Genomic DNA, 25293 nt, shown 5'->3' on the forward strand with positions numbered 1-25293 from the left:
ACAGTCGGAAGATTCCCGGAAGAGGTACTTTTCAAGGATTACCTGCAGGCCAACTCTCTCTCTTTCTGATCCAGGTGTAAACGACCATTAGACTGTTGAGGGAAGCAAGAGTTATTTTCCACCACTGGGAGGAGCTAATTTTCTGTCATTTGCATACCATGAATTAAGCCTCCTGAGAGACCAACAAAAATTGCCAATGCTGACTGTATTTCAAGTCATCATGGTGGGGTATTGGGAAAAGTTTTCAATTAGCAATAATCACGCCTCGGTTAAACCTCATGGGCTACGATACTGCCACTGCGTAAAGTTAAAGGAATTCAGGTCACCAAGAAATCCCCGCTTTCCAGGAAGAGCTCGTTTATGTTATGGAGAGTTCCAAATGCCCACTTCCTTTCTTCCGCCGCTGCAAGGGTCCCTAGGAGAAGACAGTCGGAAGATTCCCGGAAGAGGTACTTTTCAAGGATTACCTGCAGGCCAACTCTCTCTCTTTCTGATCCAGGTGTAAACGACCATTAGACTGTTGAGGGAAGGAAGAGTTATTTTCCACCACTGGGAGGAGCTAATTTTCTGTCATTTGCATACCATGAATTAAGCCTCCTGAGAGACCAACAAAAATTGCCAATGCTGACTGTATTTCAAGTCATCATGGCGGGGTATTGGGAAAAGTTTTCAATTAGCAATAATCACGCCTCGGTTAAACCTCATGGGCTACAATACTGCCACTGCGCAAAGTTAAAGGAGTTCAGGTCACCAAGAAATCCCCGCTTTCCAGGAAGAGCTCGTTTATGTTATGGAGAGTTCCAAATGCCCACTTCCTTTCTTCCGCCGCTGCAAGGGTCCCTAGGAGAAGACAGTCGGAAGATTCCCGGAAGAGGTACTTTTCAAGGATTACCTGCAGGCCAACTCTCTCTCTTTCTGATCCAGGTGTAAACGACCATTAGACTGTTGAGGGAAGCAAGAGTTATTTTCCACCACTGGGAGGAGCTAATTTTCTGTCATTTGCATACCATGAATTAAGCCTCCTGAGAGACCAACAAAAATTGCCAATGCTGACTGTATTTCAAGTCATCATGGCGGGGTATTGGGAAAAGTTTTCAATTAGCAATAATCACGACTCGGTTAAACCTCATGGGCTACGATACTGCCACTGCGCAAAGTTAAAGGAGTTCAGGTCACCAAGAAATCCCCGCTTTCCAGGAAGAGCTCGTTTATGTTATGGAGAGTTCCAAATGCCCACTTCCTTTCTTCCGCCGCTGCAAGGGTCCCTAGGAGAAGACAGTCGGAAGATTCCCGGAAGAGGTACTTTTCAAGGATTACCTGCAGGCCAACTCTCTCTCTTTCTGATCCAGGTGTAAACGACCATTAGACTGTTGAGGGAAGCAAGAGTTATTTTCCACCACTGGGAGGAGCTAATTTTCTGTCATTTGCATACCATGAATTAAGCCTCCTGAGAGACCAACAAAAATTGCCAATGCTGACTGTATTTCAAGTCATCATGGCGGGGTATTGGGAAAAGTTTTCAATTAGCAATAATCACGACTCGGTTAAACCTCATGGGCTACGATACTGCCACTGCGCAAAGTTAAAGGAGTTCAGGTCACCAAGAAATCCCCGCTTTCCAGGAAGAGCTCGTTTATGTTATGGAGAGTTCCAAATGCCCACTTCCTTTCTTCCACCGCTGCAAGGGTCCCTAGGAGAAGACAGTCGGAAGATTCCCGGAAGAGGTACTTTTCAAGGATTACCTGCAGGCCAACTCTCTCTCTTTCTGATCCAGGTGTAAACGACCATTAGACTGTTGAGGGAAGCAAGAGTTATTTTCCACCACTGGGAGAAGCTAATTTTCTGTCATTTGCATACCATGAATTAAGCCTCCTGAGAGACCAACAAAAATTGCCAATGCTGACTGTATTTCAAGTCATCATGGCGGGGTATTGGGAAAAGTTTTCAATTAGCAATAATCACGCCTCGGTTAAACCTCATGGGCTACGATACTGCCACTGCGCAAAGTTAAAGGAGTTCAGGTCACCAAGAAATCCCCGCTTTCCAGGAAGAGCTCGTTTATGTTATGGAGAGTTCCAAATGCCCACTTCCTTTCTTCCGCCGCTGCAAGGGTCCCTAGGAGAAGACAGTCGGAAGATTCCCGGAAGAGGTACTTTTCAAGGATTACCTGCAGGCCAACTCAATCTCTTTATGATCCAGGTGTAAACGACCATTAGACTGTGGAGGGAAGCAAGAGTTATTTTCCACCACTGGGAGGAGCTAATTTTCTGTCATTTGCATACCATGAATTAAGCCTCCTGAGAGACCCACAAAAATTGCCAATGCTGACTGTATTTCAAGTCATCATGGCGGGGTATTGGGAAAAGTTTTCAATTAGCAATAATCACGCCTCGGTTAAACCTCATGGGCTACGATACTGCCACTGCACAAAGTTAAAGGAGTTCAGGTCACCAAGAAATCCCCGCTTTCCAGGAAGAGCTCGTTTATGTTATGGAGAGTTCCAAATGCCCACTTCCTTTCTTCCGCCGCTGCAAGGGTCCCTAGGAGAAGACAGTCGGAAGATTCCCGGAAGAGGTACTTTTCAAGGATTACCTGCAGGCCAACTCTCTCTCTTTCTGATCCAGGTGTAAACGACCATTAGACTGTTGAGGGAAGCAAGAGTTATTTTCCACCACTGGGAGGAGCTAATTTTCTGTCATTTGCATACCATGAAATATGCCTCCTGAGAGACCAACAAAAATTGCCAATGCTGACTGTATTTCAAGTCATCATGGCGGGGTATTGGGAAAAGTTTTCAATTAGCCATAATCACGCCTCGGTTAAACCTCATGGGCTACGATACTGCCACTGCGCAAAGTTAAAGGAGTTCAGGTCACCAAGAAATCCCCGCTTTCCAGGAAGAGCTCGTTTATGTTATGGAGAGTTCCAAATGCCCACTTCCTTTCTTCCGCCGCTGCAAGGGTCCCTAGGAGAAGACAGTCGGAAGATTCCCGGAAGAGGTACTTTTCAAGGATTACCTGCAGGCCAACTCTCTCTCTTTCTGATCCAGGTGTAAACGACTATTAGACTGTTGAGGGAAGCATGAGTTATTTTCCACCACTGGGAGGAGCTAATTTTCTGTCATTTACATACTATGAATTAAGCCTCCTGAGAGACCAACAAAAATTGCCAATGCTGACTGTATTTCAAGTCATCATGGCGGGGTATTTGGAAAAGTTTTCAATTAGCAATAATCACGCCTCGGTTAAACCTCATGGGCTATGATACAGCCACTGCGCAAAGTTAAAGGAGTTCAGGTCACCAAGAAATCCCCCTTTCCAGGAAGAGCTCGTTTATGTTATGGAGAGTTCCAAATGCCCACTTCCTTTCTTCCGCCGCTGCAAGGGTCCCTAGGAGAAGACAGTCGGAAGATTCCCGGAAGAGGTACTTTTCAAGGATTACCTGCAGGCCAACTCTCTCTCTTTCTGATCCAGGTGTAAACGACCATTAGACTGTTGAGGGAAGCAAGAGTTATTTTCCACCACCGGGAGGAGCTAATTTTCTGTCATTTGCATACCATGAATTAAGCCTCCTGAGAGACCAACAAAAATTGCCAATGCTGACTGTATTTCAAGTCATCATGGCGGGGTATTGGGAAAAGTTTTCAATTAGCAATAATCACGCCTCGGTTAAACCTCATGGGCTACGATACTGCCACTGCGCAAAGTTAAAGGAGTTCACGTCACCAAGAAATCCCCGCTTTCCAGGAAGAGCTCGTTTATGTTATGGAGAGTTCCAAATGCCCACTTCCTTTCTTCCGCCGCTGCAAGGGTCACTAGGAGAAGACAGTCGGAAAATTCCCGGAAGAGGTACTTTTCAAGGATTACCTGCAGGCCAACTCTCTCTCTTTCTGATCCAGGTGTAAACGACCGTTAGACTGTTGAGGGAAGCAAGAGTTATTTTCCACCACTGGGAGGAGCTAATTTTCTGTCATTTGCATACCATGAATTAAGCCTCCTGAGAGACCAACAAAAATTGCCAATGCTGACTGTATTTCAAGTCATCATGGCGGGGTATTGGGAAAAGTTTTCAATTAGCAATAATCACGCCTCGGTTAAACCTCATGGGCTACGATACTGCCACTGCGCAAAGTTAAAGGAGTTCAGGTCACCAAGAAATCCCCGCTTTCCAGGAAGAGCTCGTTTATGTTATGGAGAGTTCCAAATGCCCACTTCCTTTCTTCCGCCGCTGCAAGGGTCCCTAGGAGAAGACAGTCGGAAGATTCCCGGAAGAGGTACTTTTCAAGGATTACCTGCAGGCCAACTCTCTCTCTTTCTGATCCAGGTGTAAACGACCATTAGACTGTTGAGGGAAGCAAGAGTTACTTTCCACCACTGGGAGGAGCTAATTTTCTGTCATTTGCATACCATGAATTAAGCCTCCTGAGAGACCAACAAAAATTGCCAATGCTGACTGTATTTCAAGTCATCATGGCGGGGTATTGGGAAAAGTTTTCAATTAGCAATAATCACGCCTCGGTTAAACCTCATGGGCTACGATACTGCCACTGCGCAAAGTTAAAGGAGTTCAGGTCACCAAGAAATCCCCGCTTTCCAGGAAGAGCTCGTTTATGTTATGGAGAGTTCCAAATGCCCACTTCCTTTCTTCCGCCGCTGCAAGGGTCCCTAGGAGAAGACAGTCGGAAGATTCCCGGAAGAGGTACTTTTCAAGGATTACCTGCAGGCCAAATCTCTCTCTTTCTGATCCAGGTGTAAACGACCATTAGACTGTTGAGGGAAGCAAGAGTTATTTTCCACCACTGGGAGGAGCTAATTTTCTGTCATTTGCATACCATGAATTAAGCCTCCTGAGAGACCAACAAAAATTGCCAATGCTGACTGTATTTCAAGTCATCATGGCGGGGTATTGGGAAAAGTTTTCAATTAGCAATAATCACGCCTCGGTTAAACCTCATGGGCTACGATACTGCCACTGCGCAAAGTTAAAGGAGTTCAGGTCACCAAGAAATCCCCGCTTTCCAGGAAGAGCTCGTTTATGTTATGGAGAGTTCCAAATGCCCACTTCCTTTCTTCCGCCGCTGCAAGGGTCCCTAGGAGAAGACAGTCGGATCTTTCCCGGAAGAGGTATTTTTCAAGGATTACCTGCAGGCCAACTCTCTCTCTTTCTGATCCAGGTGTAAACGACCATTAGACTTTTGAGGGAAGCAAGAGTTATTTTCTACCACTGGGAGGAGCTAATTTTCTGTCATTTGCATACCATGAATTAAGCCTCCTGAGAGACCAACAAAAATTGCCAATGCTGACTGTATTTCAAGTCATCATGGCGGGGTATTGGGAAAAGTTTTCAATTAGCAATAATCACGCCTCGGTTAAACCTCATGGGCTACGATACTGCCACTGCGCAAAGTTAAAGGAGTTCAGGTCACCAAGAAATCCCCGCTTTCCAGGAAGAGGTTGTTTATGTTATGGAGAGTTCCAAATGCCCACTTCCTTTCTTCCGCCGCTGCAAGGGTCCCTAGGAGAAGACAGTCGGAAGATTCCCGGAAGAGGTAATTTTCAAGGATTACCTGCAGGCCAACTCTCTCTCTTTCTGATCCAGGTGTAAACGACCATTAGACTGTTGAGGGAAGCAAGAGTTATTTTCCACCACTGGGAGGAGCTAATTTTCTGTCATTTGCATACCATGAATTAAGCCTCCTGAGAGACCAACAAAAATTGCCAATGCTGACTGTATTTCAAGTCATCATGGCGGGGTATTGGGAAAAGTTTTCAATAAGCAATAATCACGCCTCGGTTAAACCTCATGGGCTACGATACTGCCACTGCGCAAAGTTAAAGGAGTTCAGGTCACCAAGAAATCCCCGCTTTCCAGGAAGAGCTCGTTTATGTTATGGAGAGTTCCAAATGCCCACTTCCTTTCTTCCGCCGCTGCAAGGGTCCCTAGGAGAAGACAGTCGGATCTTTCCCGGAAGAGGTATTTTTCAAGGATTACCTGCAGGCCAACTCTCTCTCTTTCTGATCCAGGTGTAAACGACCATTAGACTGTTGAGGGAAGCAAGAGTTATTTTCTACCACTGGGAGGAGCTAATTTTCTGTCATTTGCATACCATGAATTAAGCCTCCTAAGAGACCAACAAAAATTGCCAATGCTGACTGTATTTCAAGTCATCATGGCGGGGTATTGGGAAAAGTTTTCAATTAGCAATAATCACGCCTCGGTTAAACCTCATGGGCTACGATACTGCCACTGCGCAAAGTTAAAGGAGTTCAGGTCACCAAGAAATCCCCGCTTTCCAGGAAGAGCTCGTTTATGTTATGGAGAGTTCCAAATGCCCACTTCCTTTCTTCCGCCGCTGCAAGGGTCCCTAGGAGAAGACAGTCGGAAGATTCCTGGAAGAGGTACTTTTCGAGGATTACATGCAGGCCAACTCTCTCTCTTTCTGATCCAGGTGTAAACGACCATTAGACTGTTGAGGGAGGCAAGAGTTATTTTCCACCACTGGGAGGAGCTATTTTTCTGTCATTTGCATACCATGAATTAAGCCTCCTGAGAGATCAACAAAAATTGCCAATGCTGACTGTATTTCAAGTCATCATGGCAGGGTTTTGGGAAAAGTTTTCAATTAGCAATAATCACGCCTCGGTTAAACCTCATGGGCTACGATACTGCTACTGCGCAAAGTTAAAGGAGTTCAGGTCACCAAGAAATCCCCGCTTTCCAGGAAGAGCTCGTTTATGTTATGGAGAGTTCCAAATGCCCACTTCCTTTCTTCCGCCGCTGCAAGGGTCCCTAGGAGAAGACAGTCGGAAGATTCCCGGAAGAGGTACTTTTCAAGGATTACCTGCAGGCCAACTCTCTCTCTTTCTGATCCAGGTGTAAACGACCATTAGACTGTTGAGGGAAGCAAGAGTTATTTTCCACCACTGGGAGGAGCTAATTTTCTGTCATTTGCATACCATGAATTAAGCCTCCTGAGAGACCAACAAAAATTGCCAATGCTGACTGTATTTCAAGTCATCATGGCGGGGTATTGGGAAAAGTTTTCAATAAGCAATAATCACGCCTCGGTTAAACCTCATGGGCTACGATACTGCCACTGCGCAAAGTTAAAGGAGTTCAGGTCACCAAGAAATCCCCGCTTTCCAGGAAGAGCTCGTTTATGTTATGGAGAGTTCCAAATGCCCACTTCCTTTCTTCCGCAGCTGCAAGGGTCCCTAGGAGAAGACAGTCGGATCTTTCCCGGAAGAGGTATTTTTCAAGGATTACCTGCAGGCCAACTCTCACTCTTTCTGATCTAGGTGTAAACGACCATTAGACTGTTGAGGGAAGCAAGAGTTATTTTCTACCACTGGGAGGAGCTAATTTTCTGTCATTTGCATACCATGAATTAAGCCTCCTGAGAGACCAACAAAAATTGCCAATGCTGACTGTATTTCAAGTCATCATGGCGGGGTATTGGGAAAAGTTTTCAATTAGCAATAATCACGCCTCGGTTAAACCTCATGGGCTACGATACTGCCACTGCGCAAAGTTAAAGGAGTTCAGGTCACCAAGAAATCCCCGCTTTCCAGGAAGAGCTCGTTTATGTTATGGAGAGTTCCAAATGCCCACTTCCTTTCTTCCGCCGCTGCAAGGGTCCCTAGGAGAAGACAGTCGGAAGATTCCCGGAAGAGGTAATTTTCAAGGATTACCTGCAGGCCAACTCTCTCTCTTTCTGATCCAGGTGTAAACGACCATTAGACTGTTGAGGGAAGCAAGAGTTATTTTCCACCACTGGGAGGAGCTAATTTTCTGTCATTTGCATACCATGAATTAAGCCTCCTGAGAGACCAACAAAAATTGCCAATGCTGACTGTATTTCAAGTCATCATGGCGGGGTATTGGGAAAAGTTTTCAATAAGCAATAATCACGCCTCGGTTAAACCTCATGGGCTACGATACTGCCACTGCGCAAAGTTAAAGGAGTTCAGGTCACCAAGAAATCCCCGCTTTCCAGGAAGAGCTCGTTTATGTTATGGAGAGTTCCAAATGCCCACTTCCTTTCTTCCGCCGCTGCAAGGGTCCCTAGGAGAAGACAGTCGGATCTTTCCCGGAAGAGGTATTTTTCAAGGATTACCTGCAGGCCAACTCTCTCTCTTTCTGATCCAGATGTAAACGACCATTAGACTGTTGAGGGAAGCAAGAGTTATTTTCTACCACTGGGAGGAGCTAATTTTCTGTCATTTGCATACCATGAATTAAGCCTCCTGAGAGACCAACAAAAATTGCCAATGCTGACTGTATTTCAAGTCATCATGGCGGGGTATTGGGAAAAGTTTTCAATTAGCAATAATCACGCCTCGGTTAATCCTCATGGGCTACGATACTGCCACTGCGCAAAGTTAAAGGAGTTCAGGTCACCAAGAAATCCCTGCTTTCCAGGAAGAGCTCGTTTATGTTATGGAGAGTTCCAAATGCCCACTTCCTTTCTTCCGCCGCTGCAAGGGTCCCTAGGAGAAGACAGTCGGAAGATTCCCGGAAGAGGTACTTTTCAAGGATTACCTGCAGGCCAACTCTCTCTCTTTCTGATCCAGGTGTAAACGACCATTAGACTGTTGAGGGAAGCAAGAGTTATTTTCCACCACTGGGAGGAGCTATTTTCTGTCATTTGCATACCATGAATTAAGCCTCCTGAGAGACCAACAAAAATTGCCAATGCTGACTGTATTTCAAGTCATCATGGCGGGGTATTGGGAAAAGTTTTCAATTAGCAATAATCACGCCTCGGTTAAACCTCATGGGCTACGATACTGCCACTGCGCAAAGTTAAAGGAGTTCAGGTCACCAAGAAATCCCCGCTTTCCAGGAAGAGCTCGTTTATGTTATGGAGAGTTCCAAATGCCCACTTCCTTTCTTCCGCCGCTGCAAGGGTCCCTAGGAGAAGACATTCGTAAGATTCCCAGAAGAGGTACTTTTCAAGGATGACCTGCAGGCCAACTCTCTCTCTTTCTGATCCAGGTGTAAACGACCATTAGACTGTTGAGGGAAGCAAGAGTTATTTTCCACCACTGGGAGGAGCTAATTTTCTGTCATTTGCATACCATGAATTAAGCTTCTTGAGAGACCAACAAAAATTGCCAATGCTGACTGTATTTCAAGTCATCATGGCGGGGTATTGGGAAAAGTTTTCAATTAGCAACAATCACGCCTCGGTTAAACCTCATGGGCTACGATACTGCCACTGCGCAAAGTTAAAGGAGTTCAGGTCACCAAGAAATCCCCGCTTTCCAGGAAGAGCTCGTTTATGTTATGGAGAGTTCCAAATGCCCACTTCCTTTCTTCCGCCGCTGCAAGGGTCCCTAGGAGAAGACAGTCGGAAGATTCCCGGAAGAGGTACTTTTCAAGGATTACCTGCAGGCCAAATCTCTCTCTTTCTGATCCAGGTGTAAACGACCATTAGACTGTTGAGGGAAGCAAGAGTTATTTTCCACCACTGGGAGGAGCTAATTTTCTGTCATTTGCATACCATGAATTAAGCCTCCTGAGAGACCAACAAAAATTGCCAATGCTGACTGTATTTCAAGTCATCATGGCGGGGTATTGGGAAAAGTTTTCAATAAGCAATAATCACGCCTCGGTTAAACCTCATGGGCTACGATACTGCCACTGCGCAAAGTTAAAGGAGTTCAGGTCACCAAGAAATCCCCGCTTTCCAGGAAGAGCTCGTTTATGTTATGGAGAGTTCCAAATGCCCACTTCCTTTCTTCCGCCGCTGCAAGGGTCCCTAGGAGAAGACAGTCGGATCTTTCCCGGAAGAGGTATTTTTCAAGGATTACCTGCAGGCCAACTCTCTCTCTTTCTGATCCAGGTGTAAACGACCATTAGACTGTTGAGGGAAGCAAGAGTTATTTTCTACCACTGGGAGGAGCTAATTTTCTGTCATTTGCATACCATGAATTAAGCCTCCTGAGAGACCAACAAAAATTGCCAATGCTGACTGTATTTCAAGTCATCATGGCGGGGTATTGGGAAAAGTTTTCAATTAGCAATAATCACGCCTCGGTTAATCCTCATGGGCTACGATACTGCCACTGCGCAAAGTTAAAGGAGTTCAGGTCACCAAGAAATCCCCGCTTTCCAGGAAGAGCTCGTTTATGTTATGGAGAGTTCCAAATGCCCACTTCCTTTCTTCCGCCGCTGCAAGGGTCCCTAGGAGAAGACAGTCGGAAGATTCCCGGAAGAGGTACTTTTCAAGGATTACCTGCAGGCCAACTCTCTCTCTTTCTGATCCAGGTGTAAACGACCATTAGACTGTTGAGGGAAGCAAGAGTTATTTTCCACCACTGGGAGGAGCTATTTTCTGTCATTTGCATACCATGAATTAAGCCTCCTGAGAGACCAACAAAAATTGCCAATGCTGACTGTATTTCAAGTCATCATGGCGGGGTATTGGGAAAAGTTTTCAATTAGCAATAATCACGCCTCGGTTAAACCTCATGGGCTACGATACTGCCACTGCGCAAAGTTAAAGGAGTTCAGGTCACCAAGAAATCCCCGCTTTCCAGGAAGAGCTCGTTTATGTTATGGAGAGTTCCAAATGCCCACTTCCTTTCTTCCGCCGCTGCAAGGGTCCCTAGGAGAAGACATTCGTAAGATTCCCAGAAGAGGTACTTTTCAAGGATGACCTGCAGGCCAACTCTCTCTCTTTCTGATCCAGGTGTAAACGACCATTAGACTGTTGAGGGAAGCAAGAGTTATTTTCCACCACTGGGAGGAGCTAATTTTCTGTCATTTGCATACCATGAATTAAGCTTCTTGAGAGACCAACAAAAATTGCCAATGCTGACTGTATTTCAAGTCATCATGGCGGGGTATTGGGAAAAGTTTTCAATTAGCAACAATCACGCCTCGGTTAAACCTCATGGGCTACGATACTGCCACTGCGCAAAGTTAAAGGAGTTCAGGTCACCAAGAAATCCCCGCTTTCCAGGAAGAGCTCGTTTATGTTATGGAGAGTTCCAAATGCCCACTTCCTTTCTTCCGCCGCTGCAAGGGTCCCTAGGAGAAGACAGTCGGAAGATTCCGGGAAGAGGTACTTTTCAAGGATTACCTGCAGGCCAAATCTCTCTCTTTCTGATCCAGGTGTAAACGACCATTAGACTGTTGAGGGAAGCAAGAGTTATTTTCCACCACTGGGAGGAGCTAATTTTCTGTCATTTGCATACCATGAATTAAGCCTCCTGAGAGACCAACAAAAATTGCCAATGCTGACTGTATTTCAAGTCATCATGGTGAAGTATTGGGAAAAGTTTTCAATTAGCAATAATCACGCCTCGGTTAAACTTCATGGGCTACGATACTGCCACTGCGCAAAGTTAAAGGAGTTCAGGTCACCAAGAAATCCCCGCTTTCCAGGAAGAGCTCGTTTATGTTATGGAGAGTTCCAAATGCCCACTTCCTTTCTTCCGCCGCTGCAAGGGTCCCTAGGAGAAGACAGTCGGAAGATTCCCGGAAGAGGTACTTTTCAAGGATTACCTGCAGGCCAACTCTCTTTCTTTCTGATCCAGGTGTAAATGACCATTAGACTGTTGAGGGAAGCAAGAGTTATTTTCCACCACTGGGAGGAGCTAATTTTCTGTCATTTGCATACCATGAATTAAGCCTCCTGAGAGACCAACAAAAATTGCCAATGCTGACTGTATTTCAAGTCATCATGGTGGGGTATTGGGAAAAGTTTTCAATTAGCAATAATCACGCCTCGGTTAAACCTCATGGGCTACGATACTGCCACTGCGCAAAGTTAAAGGAGTTCAGGTCACCAAGAAATCCCCGCTTTCCAGGAAGAGCTCATTTATGTTATGGAGAGTTCCAAATGCCCACTTCCTTTCTTCCGCCGCTGCAAGGGTCCCTAGGAGAAGACAGTCGGAAGATTCCCGGAAGAGGTACTTTTCAAGGATTACCTGCAGGCCAACTCTCTCTCTTTCTGATCCAGGTGTAAACGACCATTAGATTGTTGAGGGAAGCAAGAGTTATTTTCCACCACTGGGAGGAGCTAATTTTCTGTCATTTGCATACCATGAATTAAGCCTCCTGAGAGACCAACAAAAATTGCCAATGCTGACTGTATTTCAAGTCATCATGGCGGGGTATTGGGAAAAGTTTTCAATTAGCAATAATCACGCCTCGGTTAAACCTCATGGGCTACGATACTGCCACTGCGCAAAGTTAAAGGAGTTCAGGTCACCAAGAAATCCCCGCTTTCCAGGAAGAGCTCGTTTATGTTATGGAGAGTTCCAAATGCCCACTTCCTTTCTTCCGCCGCTGCAAGGGTCCCTAGGAGAAGACAGTCGGAAGATTCCCGGAAGAGGTACTTTTCAAGGATTACCTGCAGGCCAACTCTCTCTCTTTCTGATCAAGGTGTAAACGACCATTAGACTGTTGAGGGAAGCAAGAGTTATTTTCCACCACTGGGAGGAGCTGTTTTCTGTCATTTGCATACCATGAATTAAGCCTCCTGAGAGACCAACAAAAATTGCCAATGCTGACTGTATTTCAAGTCATCATGACGGGGTATTGGGAAAAGTTTTCAATTAGCAATAATCACGCCTCGGTTAAACCTCATGGGCTACGATACTGCCACTGCGCAAAGTTAAAGGAGTTCAGGTCACCAAGAAATCCCCGCTTTCCAGGAAGAGCTCGTTTATGTTATGGAGAGTTCCAAATGCCCACTTCCTTTCTTCCGCCGCTGCAAGGGTCCCTAGGAGAAGACAGTCGTAAGATTCCCAGAAGAGGTACTTTTCAAGGATTACCTGCAGGCCAACTCTCTCTCTTTCTGATCCAGGTGTAAACGACCATTAGACTGTTGAGGGAAGCAAGAGTTATTTTCCACCACTGGGAGGAGCTAATCTTCTGTCATTTGCATACCATGAAATAAGCCTCCTGAGAGACCAACAAAAATTGCCAATGCTGACTGTATTTCAAGTCATCATGGCGGGGTATTGGGAAATATTTTCAATTAGCAATAATCACGCCTCGGTTAAACCTCATGGGCTACGATACTGCCACTGCGCAAAGTTAAAGGAGTTCAGGTCACCAAGAAATCCCCGCTTTCCAGGAAGAGCTCGTTTATGTTATGGAGAGTTCCAAATGCCCACTTCCTTTCTTCCGCCGCTGCAAGGGTCCCTAGGAGAAGACAGTCGGAAGATTCCCGGAAGAGGTACTTTTCAAGGATTACCTGCAGGCCAACTCTCTCTCTTTCTGATCCAGGTGTAAACGACCATTAGACTGTTGAGGGAAGCAAGAGTTATTTTCCACCACTGGGAGGAGCTAATTTTCTGTCATTTGCATACCATGAATTAAGTCTCCTGAGAGACCAACAAAAATTGCCAATGCTGACTGTATTTCAAGTCATCATGGTGGGGTATTGGGAAAAGTTTTCAATTAGCAATAATCACGCCTCGGTTAAACCTCATGGGCTACGATACTGCCACTGCGCAAAGTTAAAGGAATTCAGGTCACCAAGAAATCCCCGCTTTCCAGGAAGAGCTCTTTTATGTTATGGAGAGTTCCAAATGCCCACTTCCTTTCTTCCGCCGCTGCAAGGGTCCCTAGGAGAAGACAGTCAGAAGATTCCCGGAAGAGGTACTTTTCAAGGATTACCTGCAGGCCAACTCTCTCTCTTTCTGATCCAGGTGTAAACGACCATTAGACTGTTGAGGGAAGGAAGAGTTATTTTCCACCACTGGGAGGAGCTAATTTTCTGTCATTTGCATACCATGAATTAAGCCTCCTGAGAGACCAACAAAAATTGCCAATGCTGACTGTATTTCAAGTCATCATGGCGGGGTATTGGGAAAAGTTTTCAATTAGCAATAATCACGCCTCGGTTAAACCTCATGGGCTACGATACTGCCACTGCGCAAATTTAAAGGAGTTCAGGTCACCAAGAAATCCCCGCTTTCCAGGAAGAGCTCGTTTATGTTATGGAGAGTTCCAAATGCCCACTTCCTTTCTTCCACCGCTGCAAGGGTCCCTAGGAGAGGACAGTCGGAAGATTCCCGGAAGAGGTACTTTTCAAGGATTACCTGCAGGCCAACTCTCTCTCTTTCTGATCCAGGTGTAAACGACCATTAGACTGTTGAGGGAAGCAAGAGTTATTTTCCACCACTGGGAGGAGCTAATTTTCTGTCATTTGCATACCATGAATTAAGCCTCCTGAGAGACCAACAAAAATTGCCAATGCTGACTGTATTTCAAGTCATCATGGCGGGGTATTGGGAAAAGTTTTCAATTAGCAATAATCACGCCTCGGTTAAACCTCATGGGCTACGATACTGCCACTGCGCAAAGTTAAAGGAGTTCAGGTCACCAAGAAATCCCCGCTTTCCAGGAAGAGCTCGTTTATGTTATGGAGAGTTCCAAATGCCCACTTCCTTTCTTCCGCCGCTGCAAGGGTCCCTAGGAGAAGACAGTCGGAAGATTCCCGGAAGAGGTACTTTTCAAGGATTACCTGCAGGCCAACTCTCTCTCTTTCTGATCCAGGTGTAAACGACCATTAGACTGTGGAGGGAAGCAAGAGTTATTTTCCACCACTGGGAGGAGCTAATTTTCTGTCATTTGCATACCATGAATTAAGCCTCCTGAAAGACCCACAAAAATTGCCAATGCTGACTGTATTTCAAGTCATCATGGCGGGGTATTGGGAAAAGTTTTCAATTAGCAATAATCACGCCTCGGTTAAACCTCATGGGCTACGATACTGCCACTGCGCAAAGTTAAAGGAGTTCAGGTCACCAAGAAATCCCCGCTTTCCAGGAAGAGCTCGTTTATGTTATGGAGAGTTCCAAATGCCCACTTCCTTTCTTCCGCCGCTGCAAGGGTCCCTAGGAGAAGACAGTCGGAAGATTCCCGGAAGAGGTACTTTTCAAGGATTACCTGCAGGCCAACTCTCTCATCCAGGTGTAAACGACCATAAGGCTATGTGCACACACTGCGTCTTTTTGACGCTGCGTTTTTGTGCGTTTTTGGCCGCTAAAAACGCACAAAAACGCACCTGCGTCGAAAAAACGCGGCAAAAAACGCACGCGTTTTGCCGCGATTTGGTGCGTTTTTTTGCTGCGTTTTGCTGCGTTTTTGCTCACTGCGTCCTTATGCGTTTTTTATCAGTGAACAAAAAAAAAAAGGTCTGATGTCATTTCCTTCTTCAATGTGTTCTTCATTCTCCACTAGTGTATGCAGAAGAGCAGACAGCTGCAGAACTACAAGGCTCAGCATCCTCGATCCAATAGTGTATGCAGGAGAGCAGACAGCAGCTGTCGAACTACAAGGCTCAGCATCCTCCCTCCAATAGTGTATGCAGGAGAGCAGACAGCAGCTGTTGAACTACAAGGCTCAGCATCCTCCTTCCAGGACTGTATGCAGGATTTCTTTGCCCCCCCCAAAAAAAAAAATGACGTGGGCTTCGCCATATTTTTGTATGCTAGCCGGGTACAGCAGGCAGGTACGGGCTGCCCCCAACCCCCAGCTGCCTATTTGTACCCGGCTGGGAACCAAAAATATAGGGAAGCCCTTTTTTTTTAAATTATTTCATGAATTTCATGAAATAATTTAAAAAAAAAATGACGTGGGCTTCGCCCAATTTTTGAGTCCAGCCGGGTACAACTAGGCAGCTGGGGATTGGAATCCACAGTGCAGGGTGCCCATGCTTTCTGGGCACCCCCGCTGTGACTTGCAGTCCCGCAGCCACCCCAGAAAATGGCGCTTTCATAGAAGCGCCATCTTCTGGCGCTGTATCCAACTCTTCCGGCTGCCCTGGTGACGGGTGGCTCACCGGGTAATAATGGGGTTAGGGCTAGCTGTATATTATCAACTAGCCCTAAGCCCGAAATTCATGGTGTCACGCCAATATTAGACATGGCCACTAGTGATGAGCGAGTACTAAAAAGCTCGGGTGCTCGAAGCTCGGGCCGAGCATCCCAAGATACTCGTGTACTCGGGCCGAGCAACGAGCCCAATGTTATCCTATGGGAGACCCGAGTATTTTTGTGAAATGACCCCCCGGCAGCATGGAGAAACCCTAAAAATGTCACAAAAGTCTCAGAAGAGTGCTCAAATGACATGGCAACAGCATGGGGAAGACCCCTTGAAGCATTTATCACTCAAAAGTCACAGCTGTGAACAATTTTGTCCGCGTTTCACGCCATTTTTACGGACTCACCAGAAAACCTTCCAAAATGACCCCAAAATGATTTTTCATGGCAGAAATGTTAAGGGCACATACCCAATAGTGAGATAGAGCTGGTGTATGTTACTTTTTGAGATTAATACATGAAAGATTTTACGTGAAAACATTGTGTGGCACTCCGATGTCCCTGAGAAGAGACGTACATGAAGGCCTCTTGAGTCTAATGTGCCCATTTTGAGGAAGTGAGTCTTTGTAGTATTTTCCTTTGCCAGGGCAGTCCAAAATTGTGAGGTTCACCAATGCCCCTGCATAGAGACGTGCATGAGGGCCTGTAAACCTGAAGTGCCCATTGGAAGGAAGTGGGTGTATTATAGTATAGCCCTTTGGCAGGGCAGCCAAAAATTGGGAGGCTCCACGTTGTCCCTGGGTAGAGACGTGCATGAGGGCCTGTACACTTGAAGTGCCCATTGTAAGGAAGTGGGTCTATTGTAGTATAGCCCTTTGGCAGGGCAGTCCAAAATTGTGAGGTTCACCAATGCCCCTGCATAGAGACGTGCATGAGGGCCTGTAAACCTGAAGTGCCCATTGGAAGGAAGTGGGTCTATTGTAGTATAGCCCTTTGGCAGGGCAGCCAAAAATTGGGAGGCTCCATGTTGTCCCTGGATAGAGACGTGCATGAGGGCCTGTAAACCTGAAGTGCCCATTGGAAGGAAGTGGGTCTATTGTAGTATAGCCCTTAGGCAGGGCAGCCAAAAATTGGGAGGCTCCACGTTGTCCCTGGATAGAGACGTGCATGAGGGCCTGTAAACCTGAAGTGCCCATTGGAAGGAAGTGGGTCTATTGTAGTATAGCCCTTAGGCAGGGCAGCCAAAAATTGGGAGGCTCCACGTTGTCCCTGGATAGAGACCTGTTAGGTTCTTAGTGCCTCCGTGCTTGCATTTAAAAACCGCACGTGTGTGCCTGTTGGTGGCAGCTTTCCGCTGCACTTGTGTGCATTTTGCAAAAACTTGGATATAACGCACAAGTCTAGTGAATACACATCAGCACAGCATTGCAAAATGCGCAAGGGCGTTGTCAACGAACAAGGAAGTGGACGTGATGGTGGTGCAGGCAGAGACCGAGGTCGTGTGCAAGCTCTAATTTCGCCACAACAAAGGGCCACATCTACTCGCTCGCACGTCCTGTCCCAAATTCTTGGGGACCGCAGCAGTACACCGCTCTTGAACCAAGACCAGTGTCAACAGGTTGTTAGTTGGATAGCGGATAATGCTTCCAGTCAGATTGGCACCACCACAAACACTCTGTCTTCAACACGGTCAAGTGTCAGTAGCCGTGATACTGCACCGCACATTTTGGAACCTGATCCTCCTTCCTACCACCAGGCCGAATACACGTCCACGGACATTACTGATCCCACACTTGGACACTCGGAAGAGCTGTTCGTTCACGTTTCCATTCACACATTCTGGCCTCTCGCCAGCTCCTGTTGAAGTGGGTCATGAGGAGATCGTATGTACAGATGCCCAAATATTTCAGCAGCCATTTTCTCACAAAGTTGGCAACGTGTCTCAACAAGGGGTGAACGATGATGAGACACAATTGTCAGGAAGTCAGGAGGAGCAGGGTGCGGAAGACGAAGACGACGTGGTGGCTGATCCAGTAACTGACCCAACCTGGCAGGAGGATATGCAGAGCGAGGACAGCAGTGCACAGGGGGAGGGAGGCGTAGCATCCCAACAGGCAGTAAGAAGCAGGGTGGTGGCCCCAGGCAGACGTCAGGCAACTGTTCCCCGGAACAACACGACACAAGGTGCCTGTACAAATGTTAGGTCTTCCCGAGTCTGGCAGTTTTTAAGTTGGCTCCAGATGATTCTAAAAAGGCCATTTGCAACACCTGCCGTGCCAGCATCAGCAGGGGTACCAAAACTAGCAGCCTGACCACCACCAGAATGATCAGGCACATGTCAGCCAAGCACCCGACTTTGTGGGATGTACAACAGAGTCGAGGAGCAGTGCTTGCTGATGTCACTGCTACATCTTCGCTTGTTGTGCATGCGAGCCAATCCCCTGTCCATGCTGCCCGCGAACAAGCCTCCTCCGGCCCTGCACCTCTGCGTTTCCCACGCAGAAATAACACCATCATCAAGCACGTCCTTGTCCCAGCGCAGCGTTCAGTTATCCATTCAGCAAACCTTTGAACGCAGGCGCAAATACACTGACAACGCCCCACATGCCACACTTCTAAATGCTAACATTTCGCGACTGCTTGCGCTGGAAATGTTGCCTTTTAGGCTGGTTGAGACAGAAGCATTCCGTGACCTGATGGTGGCAGCTGTCCCACGTTACTTGGTCCCCAGCCGCCACTATTTCTCCCGGTGTGCCGTCCCCGCATTGCATAACCACGTATCACAAAACATCACACGTGCCCTGAACAACGCTGTTTCACCCAAAGTCCACCTAACCACAGGCACGTGGACAAGTGCATGTGGGCAAGGCCGCTACATCTCGTTGACGTCACACTGGGTTAATATTGTGGAAGCTGGGACCCAGTCTGAGCGAGGGACGTAACACGTCCTTCCCACACCAAGATTTGCAGGCCCTACCTCAGTCAGTGTTTCACCCACACTCTACAGCTCCGGAATGTCATGCTCCTCAGCCTCCTCCTCCTCCTGCGCATCCTCATCCACTTTACCCTCCACACCAGTCCCAAGCTGGAATTGTCGCGGGCGGAGGAGGGGACGCTGCGCTCTCCCACTGCTCGGGTCCGGCTGCCGATGCTCTACGGCTGCTGCTGCTCGGTGGCTCGAGCGATGGCTGGATCCCGGAGGCTCGAGCGGCGCTCCTCGCCCGTGAGTGAAAAGGGGTGGTTTGGGTTTTGGGGATATTGTCCGTGACGCCACCCACGGTTGTGGTGATTGTGTGGACACCACCGCTGCTCTGGATGGGTATCCCGGGAGCCTGTGACAGGGAGCAGCTTTGTTGTTATTTCTCCCCTCCGTGGGTAGGGGGGTTGGTTGTCCCGGGGCCCGGTGATGGGGTAGAGATGGATGACAGGCGGGTAGCGGGGCCTGATGAGGTGCAGGGTCGCAGGGGCAGCGCTGTGCCGCACGGCACGGAGGTACTCACTCAGCCCAATGATGATGACACAGTTCACGGTAAAACAAGTGGCTGGATGGACGGGTCCCTCGGACGGCTGCGGTTGTTCCTCCCTGCAGGTTAGTGATGACTGTCTCTCCCTGCACCTAAGTTCAGTGTTGGTAGTGATGGTTTCCCACCAGTAACCCGCTCCCCGACCTGGATATGTGCCGGAGGAGACCCTTTTGCCCACAGGCGCTGGCCCTGGGAGACGGTTGCCCTTGGCGGTGGCGGTGTCTCCCCTTCACGGTTGGACGGTTGCCTTCTATCGTGACTTGGCTGTTTGGAAACCCTGAGGTCCCCTTCACTAACGGATTTGGCAAATTCACGGCGACACCAAGCCTTGCCGGGATCCGAAAGGCCCCTGCCAATGGTGCTGTCTTCTCTTTGTATACCGGTCCGGTACGGCCGGGTCACCACCCGTCCACGGTCCTTACGGCAGACTCCAATCGGCCTCCACTGCAGACGGTCACCACATCCTGCCAACCTTGCTGTCCTGTCCGGGCCACACACCCGGACCAACTTCAGGCTCTTTGCTGTCACTTTTCTCCTCTCTACTACTTTCCTCCTTCCACTTCCTTAGCTTAACTCTCACTGCCTATGTTTTCCCTCCTCCTTGGTGAGTGGAGACCAACCGCCTGGCTCCACCCCCTGGTGTGGACAACAGCCCCTGGGGAAGGCAACAAGGATTTTGTGTTTTGACTATGATATGCCTGCAGGGAGTGTGGGGTGTGTAAGTGTTGTGCTCTGTGGCCCCTGGCTTGTCCAGGGCGACACAGAAGCACTGCAGCACTGCCTCGGCGAAGCGGCAACAGGCTGTGCTGAAGCTAATCTGCATAGGTGACAAACCCCACAATGCAGAAGAGGTGTGTACAGCTCTGAAACAGCAGGCAGATCACTGGCTCACACCTCTGAACCTAAAGCCAGGAAAGGTCGTGTGTGACAATGGCCGGAACCTGGTGGCGGCTTTGAGGCGAGGCCAGCTGACACATGTTCCATGCGTGGCCCATGTGCTCAACCTCGTGGTTCAGCGGTTTCTAAAGTCATACCCAGAGCTGTCTGATCTGCTGGTAAAAGTTCGCCGCCTGTCTGTACATTTTCGAAAGTCACCTACTGCTTCAGCCGTCCTTGCCGGCTTTCAGCGCCTTTTGCATCTTCCGGCTCACAGACTGGTGTGTGATGTCCCCACGCGTTGGAATTCAACTCTGCACATGTTGGTCAGGATATGTGAGCAGAAGAGGGCAGTTGTTGAGTACCTGCATCACCTAAGCCGTAGGGAAATGGGTCAAACTCCACACATAACACCTGAGGAGTGGAGATGGATGTCCGACCTATGTACCATCCGCCAAAACTTTGAGGACTCCACCAAGATGGTGAGCTGCGATGACGACATTATTAGCGTCACCATACCGCTTCTCTGCCTTCTAAAATGGTCTCTGCTCAAAAAACAACCATGATGCATTTCAGGCGGAGCGCGATGAGTTTGAGCAAGAAACAGTAGTGGGTGTGGGTGATAACACACAGCCCAGCCTCGTCTCATCACAACATGCAGTGGAGGACTATGACGAGGAGGAGGATGAAGACATGGAGCAACTCTCTGGCCAAATTGAGGATATGACATGCAGTCATATCCTTGGTTCAGCGTGGCTGGCCAGAGGACAGGGTAGATGAGGAGGAGGAGGAGGAGGACAGCATGTTCAGTCATCGTGTTGGTCAGGATACTGAAGTGATGGCTGTTAAGAGTCTGGCACACATGGCTGACTTTATGGTAAGCTGCCTGTCTCGTGACCCTCGCGTTAAGAACATCTTTGCCGACAATCATTACTGGTTGGTAACACTGTTACACCCACGCTACAAGGAGAACTTTATGTCTCTTATTCCCGAGGCGAAGAGGTCAGGCAAAATGCAGCAGTTCCAGAAGGCCATAGTCACGGAAGTAGGCAAAGCATTCCCCTCACAAAACGCTAGCGGCATAGGTCAGGAATCAGTGGACAACCAAGGCGTACAGCCGAGAGGGGCAGAAGTCCAATACGCCAGAGGTAGGGGAACAGTCTTTAAGATGTGGGACAGTTTTCTCAGGCCCTCACATACCACAGCCCCTGAGGTGCGGGGTAGTGCCACAAAAAATCCTAAGTTTGCCCAGATGCTCAAGGAGTACCTTGCAGATCAAACAACTGTACTCCGACATTCCTCTGTGCTTTACAATTAATGGGTATCCAAGCTGGACACGTGGCATGAATTGGCTCTCTACGCCTTCGAAGTCCTGGCATGCCCTGCCGCTAGCGTTTTGTCAGAGCGTGTTTTTAGTGCCGCAGGTGGAATCACTACAGATAAACGCACCTGCCTGTCAACTGTAAATGTTGACAGGCTGACTCTGATCAAGATGAACAAGGGTTGGATTGGGCCAGACTTCACCACACCACCAGCAAATGAGAGCGGAATTTAAAGTTTGCCATGTACCTACACTCACCCATGGGTACACACTTCTGGACTTTGGCTAATCGTTGAACTGCTCCTCCTTCTCCTCATGCGCCATCATGATGACCGTTACAATAGTTAGGCCGTTGTTTCAGGTATACCCCCAGTGGTAAATTTTTTCGACCATTCTTTCAGAATGGACATTACAACGACAGGCGACCCGCTCCTTTGCAATGGGAACAATGTTTTGAGGCCCTTATGCACATCTCTATCCAGGGACAATGTGGAGCCTGACGCTGCCACCGACTGCAACACACACGTGCGGTTTTTAAATGCAAGCACGGACGCAATAAGAACCTAACTGGTTTTTAGGAGCGACAAATACTGAGAAGTCTGACACTATCAGCCACTGCTGACTGACGTGTATTATACACTAGACTTGTGCGTTATATAATAGTTTGTGCAAAACGTGCACCTGTACGCTGCCACCGACAGACACACACGTGCTGTTTTTAAATGCAAGCACGGACGCAATAAGAACCTAACTGGTTTTTAGGAGCGACAATTACTGAGAAGTCTGACACTATCAGACACTGCTGACTGACGTGTATTATACACTAGACTTGTGCGTTATATCATAGTTTGTGCAAAACGTGCACCTGTACGCTGCCACCGACAGACACACACGTGCTGTTTTTAAATGCAAGCACGGACGCAATAAGAACCTAACTGGTTTTTAGGAGCGACAAATACTGAGAAGTCTGACACTATCAGCCACTGCTGACTGACGTGTATTATACACTAGACTTGTGCGTTATATAATAGTTTGTGCAAAACGTGCACCTGTACGCTGCCACCGACAGACACACACGTGCTGTTTTTAAATGCAAGCACGGACGCAATAAGAACCTAACTGGTTTTTAGGAGCGACAAATACTGAGAAGTCTGACACTATCAGCCACTGCTGACTGACGTGTATTATACACTAGACTTGTGCGTTATATAATAGTTTGTGCAAAACGTGCACCTGTACGCTGCCACCGACAGACACACACGTGCTGTTTTTAAATGCAAGCACGGACGCAATAAGAACCTAACTGGTTTTTAGGAGCGACAATTACTGAGAAGTCTGACACTATCAGCCACTGCTGACTGACGTGTATTATACACTAGACTTGTGCGTTATATAATAGTTTGTGCAAAACGTGCACCTGTACGCTGCCACCGACAGACACACACGTGCTGTTTTTAAATGCAAGCACGGACGCAATAAGAACCTAACTGGTTTTTAGGAGCGACAATTACTGAGAAGTCTGACACTATCAGCCACTGCTGACTGACGTGTATTATACACTAGACTTGTGCGTTATATAATAGTTTGTGGAAAACGTGCACCTGTACGCTGCCACCGACAGACACACACGTGCTGTTTTTAAATGCAAGCACGGACGCAATAAGAACCTAACTGGTTTTTAGGAGCGACAATTACTGAGAAGTCTGACACTATCTGGACTGTTTTAGACTGTGTACACCAGCCCCAGATATGATGAAGGCTGGTATACGGTCACCACTAGGAATGGCTATATACCCTGCCTGCCTGCTTGCCTGTATACTGCTACAATAGTCCTGACAAGGACTCTTCTGGTCACTAGCCTGTATTCAGACCTGGCTATACCCTGCCTGTATATAGCAACAATAGTCCTGAGAAGGACTCTGCTACTGTACTCCGACCTGGCTATACCCTGCCTGCCTGTATACAACTATAACAGTCCTGAGAAGGACTTCTGGTCACACTGTTTGCAGCCCTGCTCCGGAACTAACTATAAAGGGCCGCAAAGCTTTCCCTGAATCAGCGACACTCTCCCTGCACTCACTGTCTGGATAGCTGTGAGCAGAGCACAGCGCGCCGGCCGGTATAAAGGCTCGGTCACGCTGTGCAGGCCGGCCAATCACTGCAATTCCACAACTAACAGGGCTGTGGCATTGCAGTGGTCTGCCAGCCAATCCCTGCATGAGGGCTGGCTCTCAAAAGAGCGCCAACATGCAGGGATGAAGACCACGAGTACAGCACGAGTATCGCGAGATTACTCGGTCCCCGCCGAGCAGCCCGAGTACAGCGATACTCGTGCGAGTACCGAGTAGTTACAAGCATGCTCGCTCATCACTAATGGCCACCATGAATTTCTAGTAAAGATAAAAAAAAAACACAACACAGAAAAATATTTTTATTAGAAATAAAACACAACACAATTAGTGACTCCATCTTTATTGAAATAAACCCCCCTCCGCAGTAATCCTGGGTCAGGGTCCCGTGCCGTCCAATCCGGATCCAATATCATCTGATCAGTTTGCTGGAAGGCAAAGCGATCAGATGATGTGTCAGGATCAAGTGCCTGAATCACATCACACATCAGCTGATTGTATAAAAGCCGATTATACAATCAGCTGATGCATCGGTGCAAAAAAAAAAAAAATAATAATACTCACTTATGTGCTGATTACCGATTACCGGCAGCTCCTGGAGCGATGGGGCGGGAGTCTGATCCTGTCCGATCTCTGCAGCAGCTGCCGGTAATCAGGGATGAAGTCTCCTGACGCATCCGCTGATACCGACCGGGCGCCCGCGTCACCGCGATACTTACGATCACCTGATGCGTCAGGTGACTGCATCAGGTGATCCATCGCCAGGTCCTGCATCCGTCGGAGCTTTCCCGGCCGTCTGCACACAGCCGGAGCGGGGGTGGCGATACCATGAGAGGATCTGGGAGCGGGCATGGCACCGGGAGGCTGCAGACAGGTGAGTATAACTTTTTTTTTTTTTCTACTGTTAACTTTTGTTTTCGCAGCCGCTTCCATCTCCCGCCCAGACATGGCGCCGCACGGCAGCATACATGCACAAGACGGGAGGTGGAAGCGACGGTGACGGTACCGGGAGGATTCACGCTTCTGTATATACTGACAGAAGGAATCCTCTTCCTGTACATGTCACTTTACTACCCACCTCCTGCGTTTATAGCTGCGTTTTTGGTCTTAGAAACGCACCAAAACGCAGCTATTTGCGTTTCTCATTGCGTCTTTCAACATCCCATTGAACTCAATGGATGAAAAGCGCAGTGAAAAACGCGGGAATAATTGACATGCTGCGTTTTTGTGGTCACCACAAAAACGCAGCTGAAAAAAAACGCTGTGTGGGGACAGCAAAAATGAAAACTCATAGACTTTGCTGGGGAAGCAAAGTCATGCAGTTTTGAGGCCAAAAACGCACCCGAAAAACGCGCAAAAACGCCGAGAAAAACGCACCGTGTGCACATAGCCTTATACTGTTGAGGGAAGCAAGAGTTATTTTCCACCACTGGGAGGAGCTAATTTTCTGTCATTTGCATACCATGAATTAAGCCTCCTGAGAGACCAACAAAAATTGCCAATGCTGACTGTATTTCAAGTCATCATGGCGGGGTGTTGGGAAAAGTTTTCAATTAGCAATAATCACGCCTCGGTTAAACCTCATGGGCTACGATACTGCCACTGCGCAAAGTTAAAGGAGTTCAGGTCACCATGAAATCCCCGCTTTCCAGGAA

General features: G+C 47.8%; 36 non-coding genes across 36 annotated transcripts; all 36 read right to left on the reverse strand.

Annotated features, from left to right (window-relative positions):
* Positions 1-168: 168 nt before the first annotated feature.
* On the reverse strand, positions 169-309 carry LOC142304695 (U4 spliceosomal RNA). The gene has a single exon (XR_012753348.1). It is a non-coding gene; the product is annotated as a U4 spliceosomal RNA (small nuclear RNA).
* Positions 310-593: 284 nt separating this feature from the next.
* LOC142304461 (U4 spliceosomal RNA) lies at positions 594-734 on the reverse strand. The gene has a single exon (XR_012753121.1). It is a non-coding gene; the product is annotated as a U4 spliceosomal RNA (small nuclear RNA).
* A 284-nt stretch (positions 735-1018) lies between these two features.
* LOC142304687 (U4 spliceosomal RNA) lies at positions 1019-1159 on the reverse strand. The gene has a single exon (XR_012753340.1). It is a non-coding gene; the product is annotated as a U4 spliceosomal RNA (small nuclear RNA).
* A 284-nt stretch (positions 1160-1443) lies between these two features.
* LOC142304688 (U4 spliceosomal RNA) lies at positions 1444-1584 on the reverse strand. The gene has a single exon (XR_012753341.1). It is a non-coding gene; the product is annotated as a U4 spliceosomal RNA (small nuclear RNA).
* A 284-nt stretch (positions 1585-1868) lies between these two features.
* On the reverse strand, positions 1869-2009 carry LOC142305056 (U4 spliceosomal RNA). Its single transcript, XR_012753694.1, has one exon. It is a non-coding gene; the product is annotated as a U4 spliceosomal RNA (small nuclear RNA).
* Positions 2010-2293: 284 nt separating this feature from the next.
* LOC142305261 (U4 spliceosomal RNA) lies at positions 2294-2434 on the reverse strand. The gene has a single exon (XR_012753886.1). It is a non-coding gene; the product is annotated as a U4 spliceosomal RNA (small nuclear RNA).
* Positions 2435-2718: 284 nt separating this feature from the next.
* On the reverse strand, positions 2719-2859 carry LOC142304659 (U4 spliceosomal RNA). The gene has a single exon (XR_012753314.1). It is a non-coding gene; the product is annotated as a U4 spliceosomal RNA (small nuclear RNA).
* Positions 2860-3143: 284 nt separating this feature from the next.
* LOC142305309 (U4 spliceosomal RNA) lies at positions 3144-3284 on the reverse strand. The gene has a single exon (XR_012753932.1). It is a non-coding gene; the product is annotated as a U4 spliceosomal RNA (small nuclear RNA).
* Positions 3285-3567: 283 nt separating this feature from the next.
* On the reverse strand, positions 3568-3708 carry LOC142305057 (U4 spliceosomal RNA). Its single transcript, XR_012753695.1, has one exon. It is a non-coding gene; the product is annotated as a U4 spliceosomal RNA (small nuclear RNA).
* A 284-nt stretch (positions 3709-3992) lies between these two features.
* LOC142305058 (U4 spliceosomal RNA) lies at positions 3993-4133 on the reverse strand. The gene has a single exon (XR_012753696.1). It is a non-coding gene; the product is annotated as a U4 spliceosomal RNA (small nuclear RNA).
* A 284-nt stretch (positions 4134-4417) lies between these two features.
* Positions 4418-4558, reverse strand: LOC142305059 (U4 spliceosomal RNA). The gene has a single exon (XR_012753697.1). It is a non-coding gene; the product is annotated as a U4 spliceosomal RNA (small nuclear RNA).
* A 284-nt stretch (positions 4559-4842) lies between these two features.
* On the reverse strand, positions 4843-4983 carry LOC142305060 (U4 spliceosomal RNA). The gene has a single exon (XR_012753698.1). It is a non-coding gene; the product is annotated as a U4 spliceosomal RNA (small nuclear RNA).
* A 284-nt stretch (positions 4984-5267) lies between these two features.
* On the reverse strand, positions 5268-5408 carry LOC142305061 (U4 spliceosomal RNA). The gene has a single exon (XR_012753699.1). It is a non-coding gene; the product is annotated as a U4 spliceosomal RNA (small nuclear RNA).
* A 284-nt stretch (positions 5409-5692) lies between these two features.
* On the reverse strand, positions 5693-5833 carry LOC142304479 (U4 spliceosomal RNA). The gene has a single exon (XR_012753139.1). It is a non-coding gene; the product is annotated as a U4 spliceosomal RNA (small nuclear RNA).
* Positions 5834-6117: 284 nt separating this feature from the next.
* Positions 6118-6258, reverse strand: LOC142304840 (U4 spliceosomal RNA). Its single transcript, XR_012753489.1, has one exon. It is a non-coding gene; the product is annotated as a U4 spliceosomal RNA (small nuclear RNA).
* A 284-nt stretch (positions 6259-6542) lies between these two features.
* Positions 6543-6683, reverse strand: LOC142304727 (U4 spliceosomal RNA). The gene has a single exon (XR_012753378.1). It is a non-coding gene; the product is annotated as a U4 spliceosomal RNA (small nuclear RNA).
* A 284-nt stretch (positions 6684-6967) lies between these two features.
* On the reverse strand, positions 6968-7108 carry LOC142304480 (U4 spliceosomal RNA). Its single transcript, XR_012753140.1, has one exon. It is a non-coding gene; the product is annotated as a U4 spliceosomal RNA (small nuclear RNA).
* Positions 7109-7392: 284 nt separating this feature from the next.
* Positions 7393-7533, reverse strand: LOC142305062 (U4 spliceosomal RNA). Its single transcript, XR_012753700.1, has one exon. It is a non-coding gene; the product is annotated as a U4 spliceosomal RNA (small nuclear RNA).
* Positions 7534-7817: 284 nt separating this feature from the next.
* On the reverse strand, positions 7818-7958 carry LOC142304481 (U4 spliceosomal RNA). Its single transcript, XR_012753141.1, has one exon. It is a non-coding gene; the product is annotated as a U4 spliceosomal RNA (small nuclear RNA).
* A 284-nt stretch (positions 7959-8242) lies between these two features.
* Positions 8243-8383, reverse strand: LOC142304498 (U4 spliceosomal RNA). Its single transcript, XR_012753157.1, has one exon. It is a non-coding gene; the product is annotated as a U4 spliceosomal RNA (small nuclear RNA).
* Positions 8384-8666: 283 nt separating this feature from the next.
* Positions 8667-8807, reverse strand: LOC142305063 (U4 spliceosomal RNA). Its single transcript, XR_012753701.1, has one exon. It is a non-coding gene; the product is annotated as a U4 spliceosomal RNA (small nuclear RNA).
* A 284-nt stretch (positions 8808-9091) lies between these two features.
* On the reverse strand, positions 9092-9232 carry LOC142304713 (U4 spliceosomal RNA). The gene has a single exon (XR_012753365.1). It is a non-coding gene; the product is annotated as a U4 spliceosomal RNA (small nuclear RNA).
* Positions 9233-9516: 284 nt separating this feature from the next.
* Positions 9517-9657, reverse strand: LOC142304482 (U4 spliceosomal RNA). The gene has a single exon (XR_012753142.1). It is a non-coding gene; the product is annotated as a U4 spliceosomal RNA (small nuclear RNA).
* Positions 9658-9941: 284 nt separating this feature from the next.
* On the reverse strand, positions 9942-10082 carry LOC142304499 (U4 spliceosomal RNA). Its single transcript, XR_012753158.1, has one exon. It is a non-coding gene; the product is annotated as a U4 spliceosomal RNA (small nuclear RNA).
* Positions 10083-10365: 283 nt separating this feature from the next.
* LOC142305064 (U4 spliceosomal RNA) lies at positions 10366-10506 on the reverse strand. Its single transcript, XR_012753702.1, has one exon. It is a non-coding gene; the product is annotated as a U4 spliceosomal RNA (small nuclear RNA).
* A 284-nt stretch (positions 10507-10790) lies between these two features.
* LOC142304716 (U4 spliceosomal RNA) lies at positions 10791-10931 on the reverse strand. The gene has a single exon (XR_012753367.1). It is a non-coding gene; the product is annotated as a U4 spliceosomal RNA (small nuclear RNA).
* A 284-nt stretch (positions 10932-11215) lies between these two features.
* Positions 11216-11356, reverse strand: LOC142304793 (U4 spliceosomal RNA). The gene has a single exon (XR_012753441.1). It is a non-coding gene; the product is annotated as a U4 spliceosomal RNA (small nuclear RNA).
* Positions 11357-11640: 284 nt separating this feature from the next.
* LOC142304582 (U4 spliceosomal RNA) lies at positions 11641-11781 on the reverse strand. The gene has a single exon (XR_012753237.1). It is a non-coding gene; the product is annotated as a U4 spliceosomal RNA (small nuclear RNA).
* Positions 11782-12065: 284 nt separating this feature from the next.
* LOC142305067 (U4 spliceosomal RNA) lies at positions 12066-12206 on the reverse strand. The gene has a single exon (XR_012753704.1). It is a non-coding gene; the product is annotated as a U4 spliceosomal RNA (small nuclear RNA).
* Positions 12207-12489: 283 nt separating this feature from the next.
* LOC142305327 (U4 spliceosomal RNA) lies at positions 12490-12630 on the reverse strand. Its single transcript, XR_012753949.1, has one exon. It is a non-coding gene; the product is annotated as a U4 spliceosomal RNA (small nuclear RNA).
* Positions 12631-12914: 284 nt separating this feature from the next.
* Positions 12915-13055, reverse strand: LOC142304614 (U4 spliceosomal RNA). The gene has a single exon (XR_012753269.1). It is a non-coding gene; the product is annotated as a U4 spliceosomal RNA (small nuclear RNA).
* A 284-nt stretch (positions 13056-13339) lies between these two features.
* LOC142304475 (U4 spliceosomal RNA) lies at positions 13340-13480 on the reverse strand. The gene has a single exon (XR_012753135.1). It is a non-coding gene; the product is annotated as a U4 spliceosomal RNA (small nuclear RNA).
* A 284-nt stretch (positions 13481-13764) lies between these two features.
* Positions 13765-13905, reverse strand: LOC142304536 (U4 spliceosomal RNA). The gene has a single exon (XR_012753193.1). It is a non-coding gene; the product is annotated as a U4 spliceosomal RNA (small nuclear RNA).
* A 284-nt stretch (positions 13906-14189) lies between these two features.
* Positions 14190-14330, reverse strand: LOC142305068 (U4 spliceosomal RNA). Its single transcript, XR_012753705.1, has one exon. It is a non-coding gene; the product is annotated as a U4 spliceosomal RNA (small nuclear RNA).
* Positions 14331-14614: 284 nt separating this feature from the next.
* Positions 14615-14755, reverse strand: LOC142304437 (U4 spliceosomal RNA). The gene has a single exon (XR_012753099.1). It is a non-coding gene; the product is annotated as a U4 spliceosomal RNA (small nuclear RNA).
* Positions 14756-25111: 10356 nt separating this feature from the next.
* On the reverse strand, positions 25112-25252 carry LOC142305257 (U4 spliceosomal RNA). The gene has a single exon (XR_012753882.1). It is a non-coding gene; the product is annotated as a U4 spliceosomal RNA (small nuclear RNA).
* Between the last annotated feature and the right edge of the window lie 41 nt (positions 25253-25293).

The sequence above is a fragment of the Anomaloglossus baeobatrachus genome, chromosome 4, assembly GCF_048569485.1.
Source record: "Anomaloglossus baeobatrachus isolate aAnoBae1 chromosome 4, aAnoBae1.hap1, whole genome shotgun sequence".
NCBI classification, from domain to species: domain Eukaryota; kingdom Metazoa; phylum Chordata; class Amphibia; order Anura; family Aromobatidae; genus Anomaloglossus; species Anomaloglossus baeobatrachus.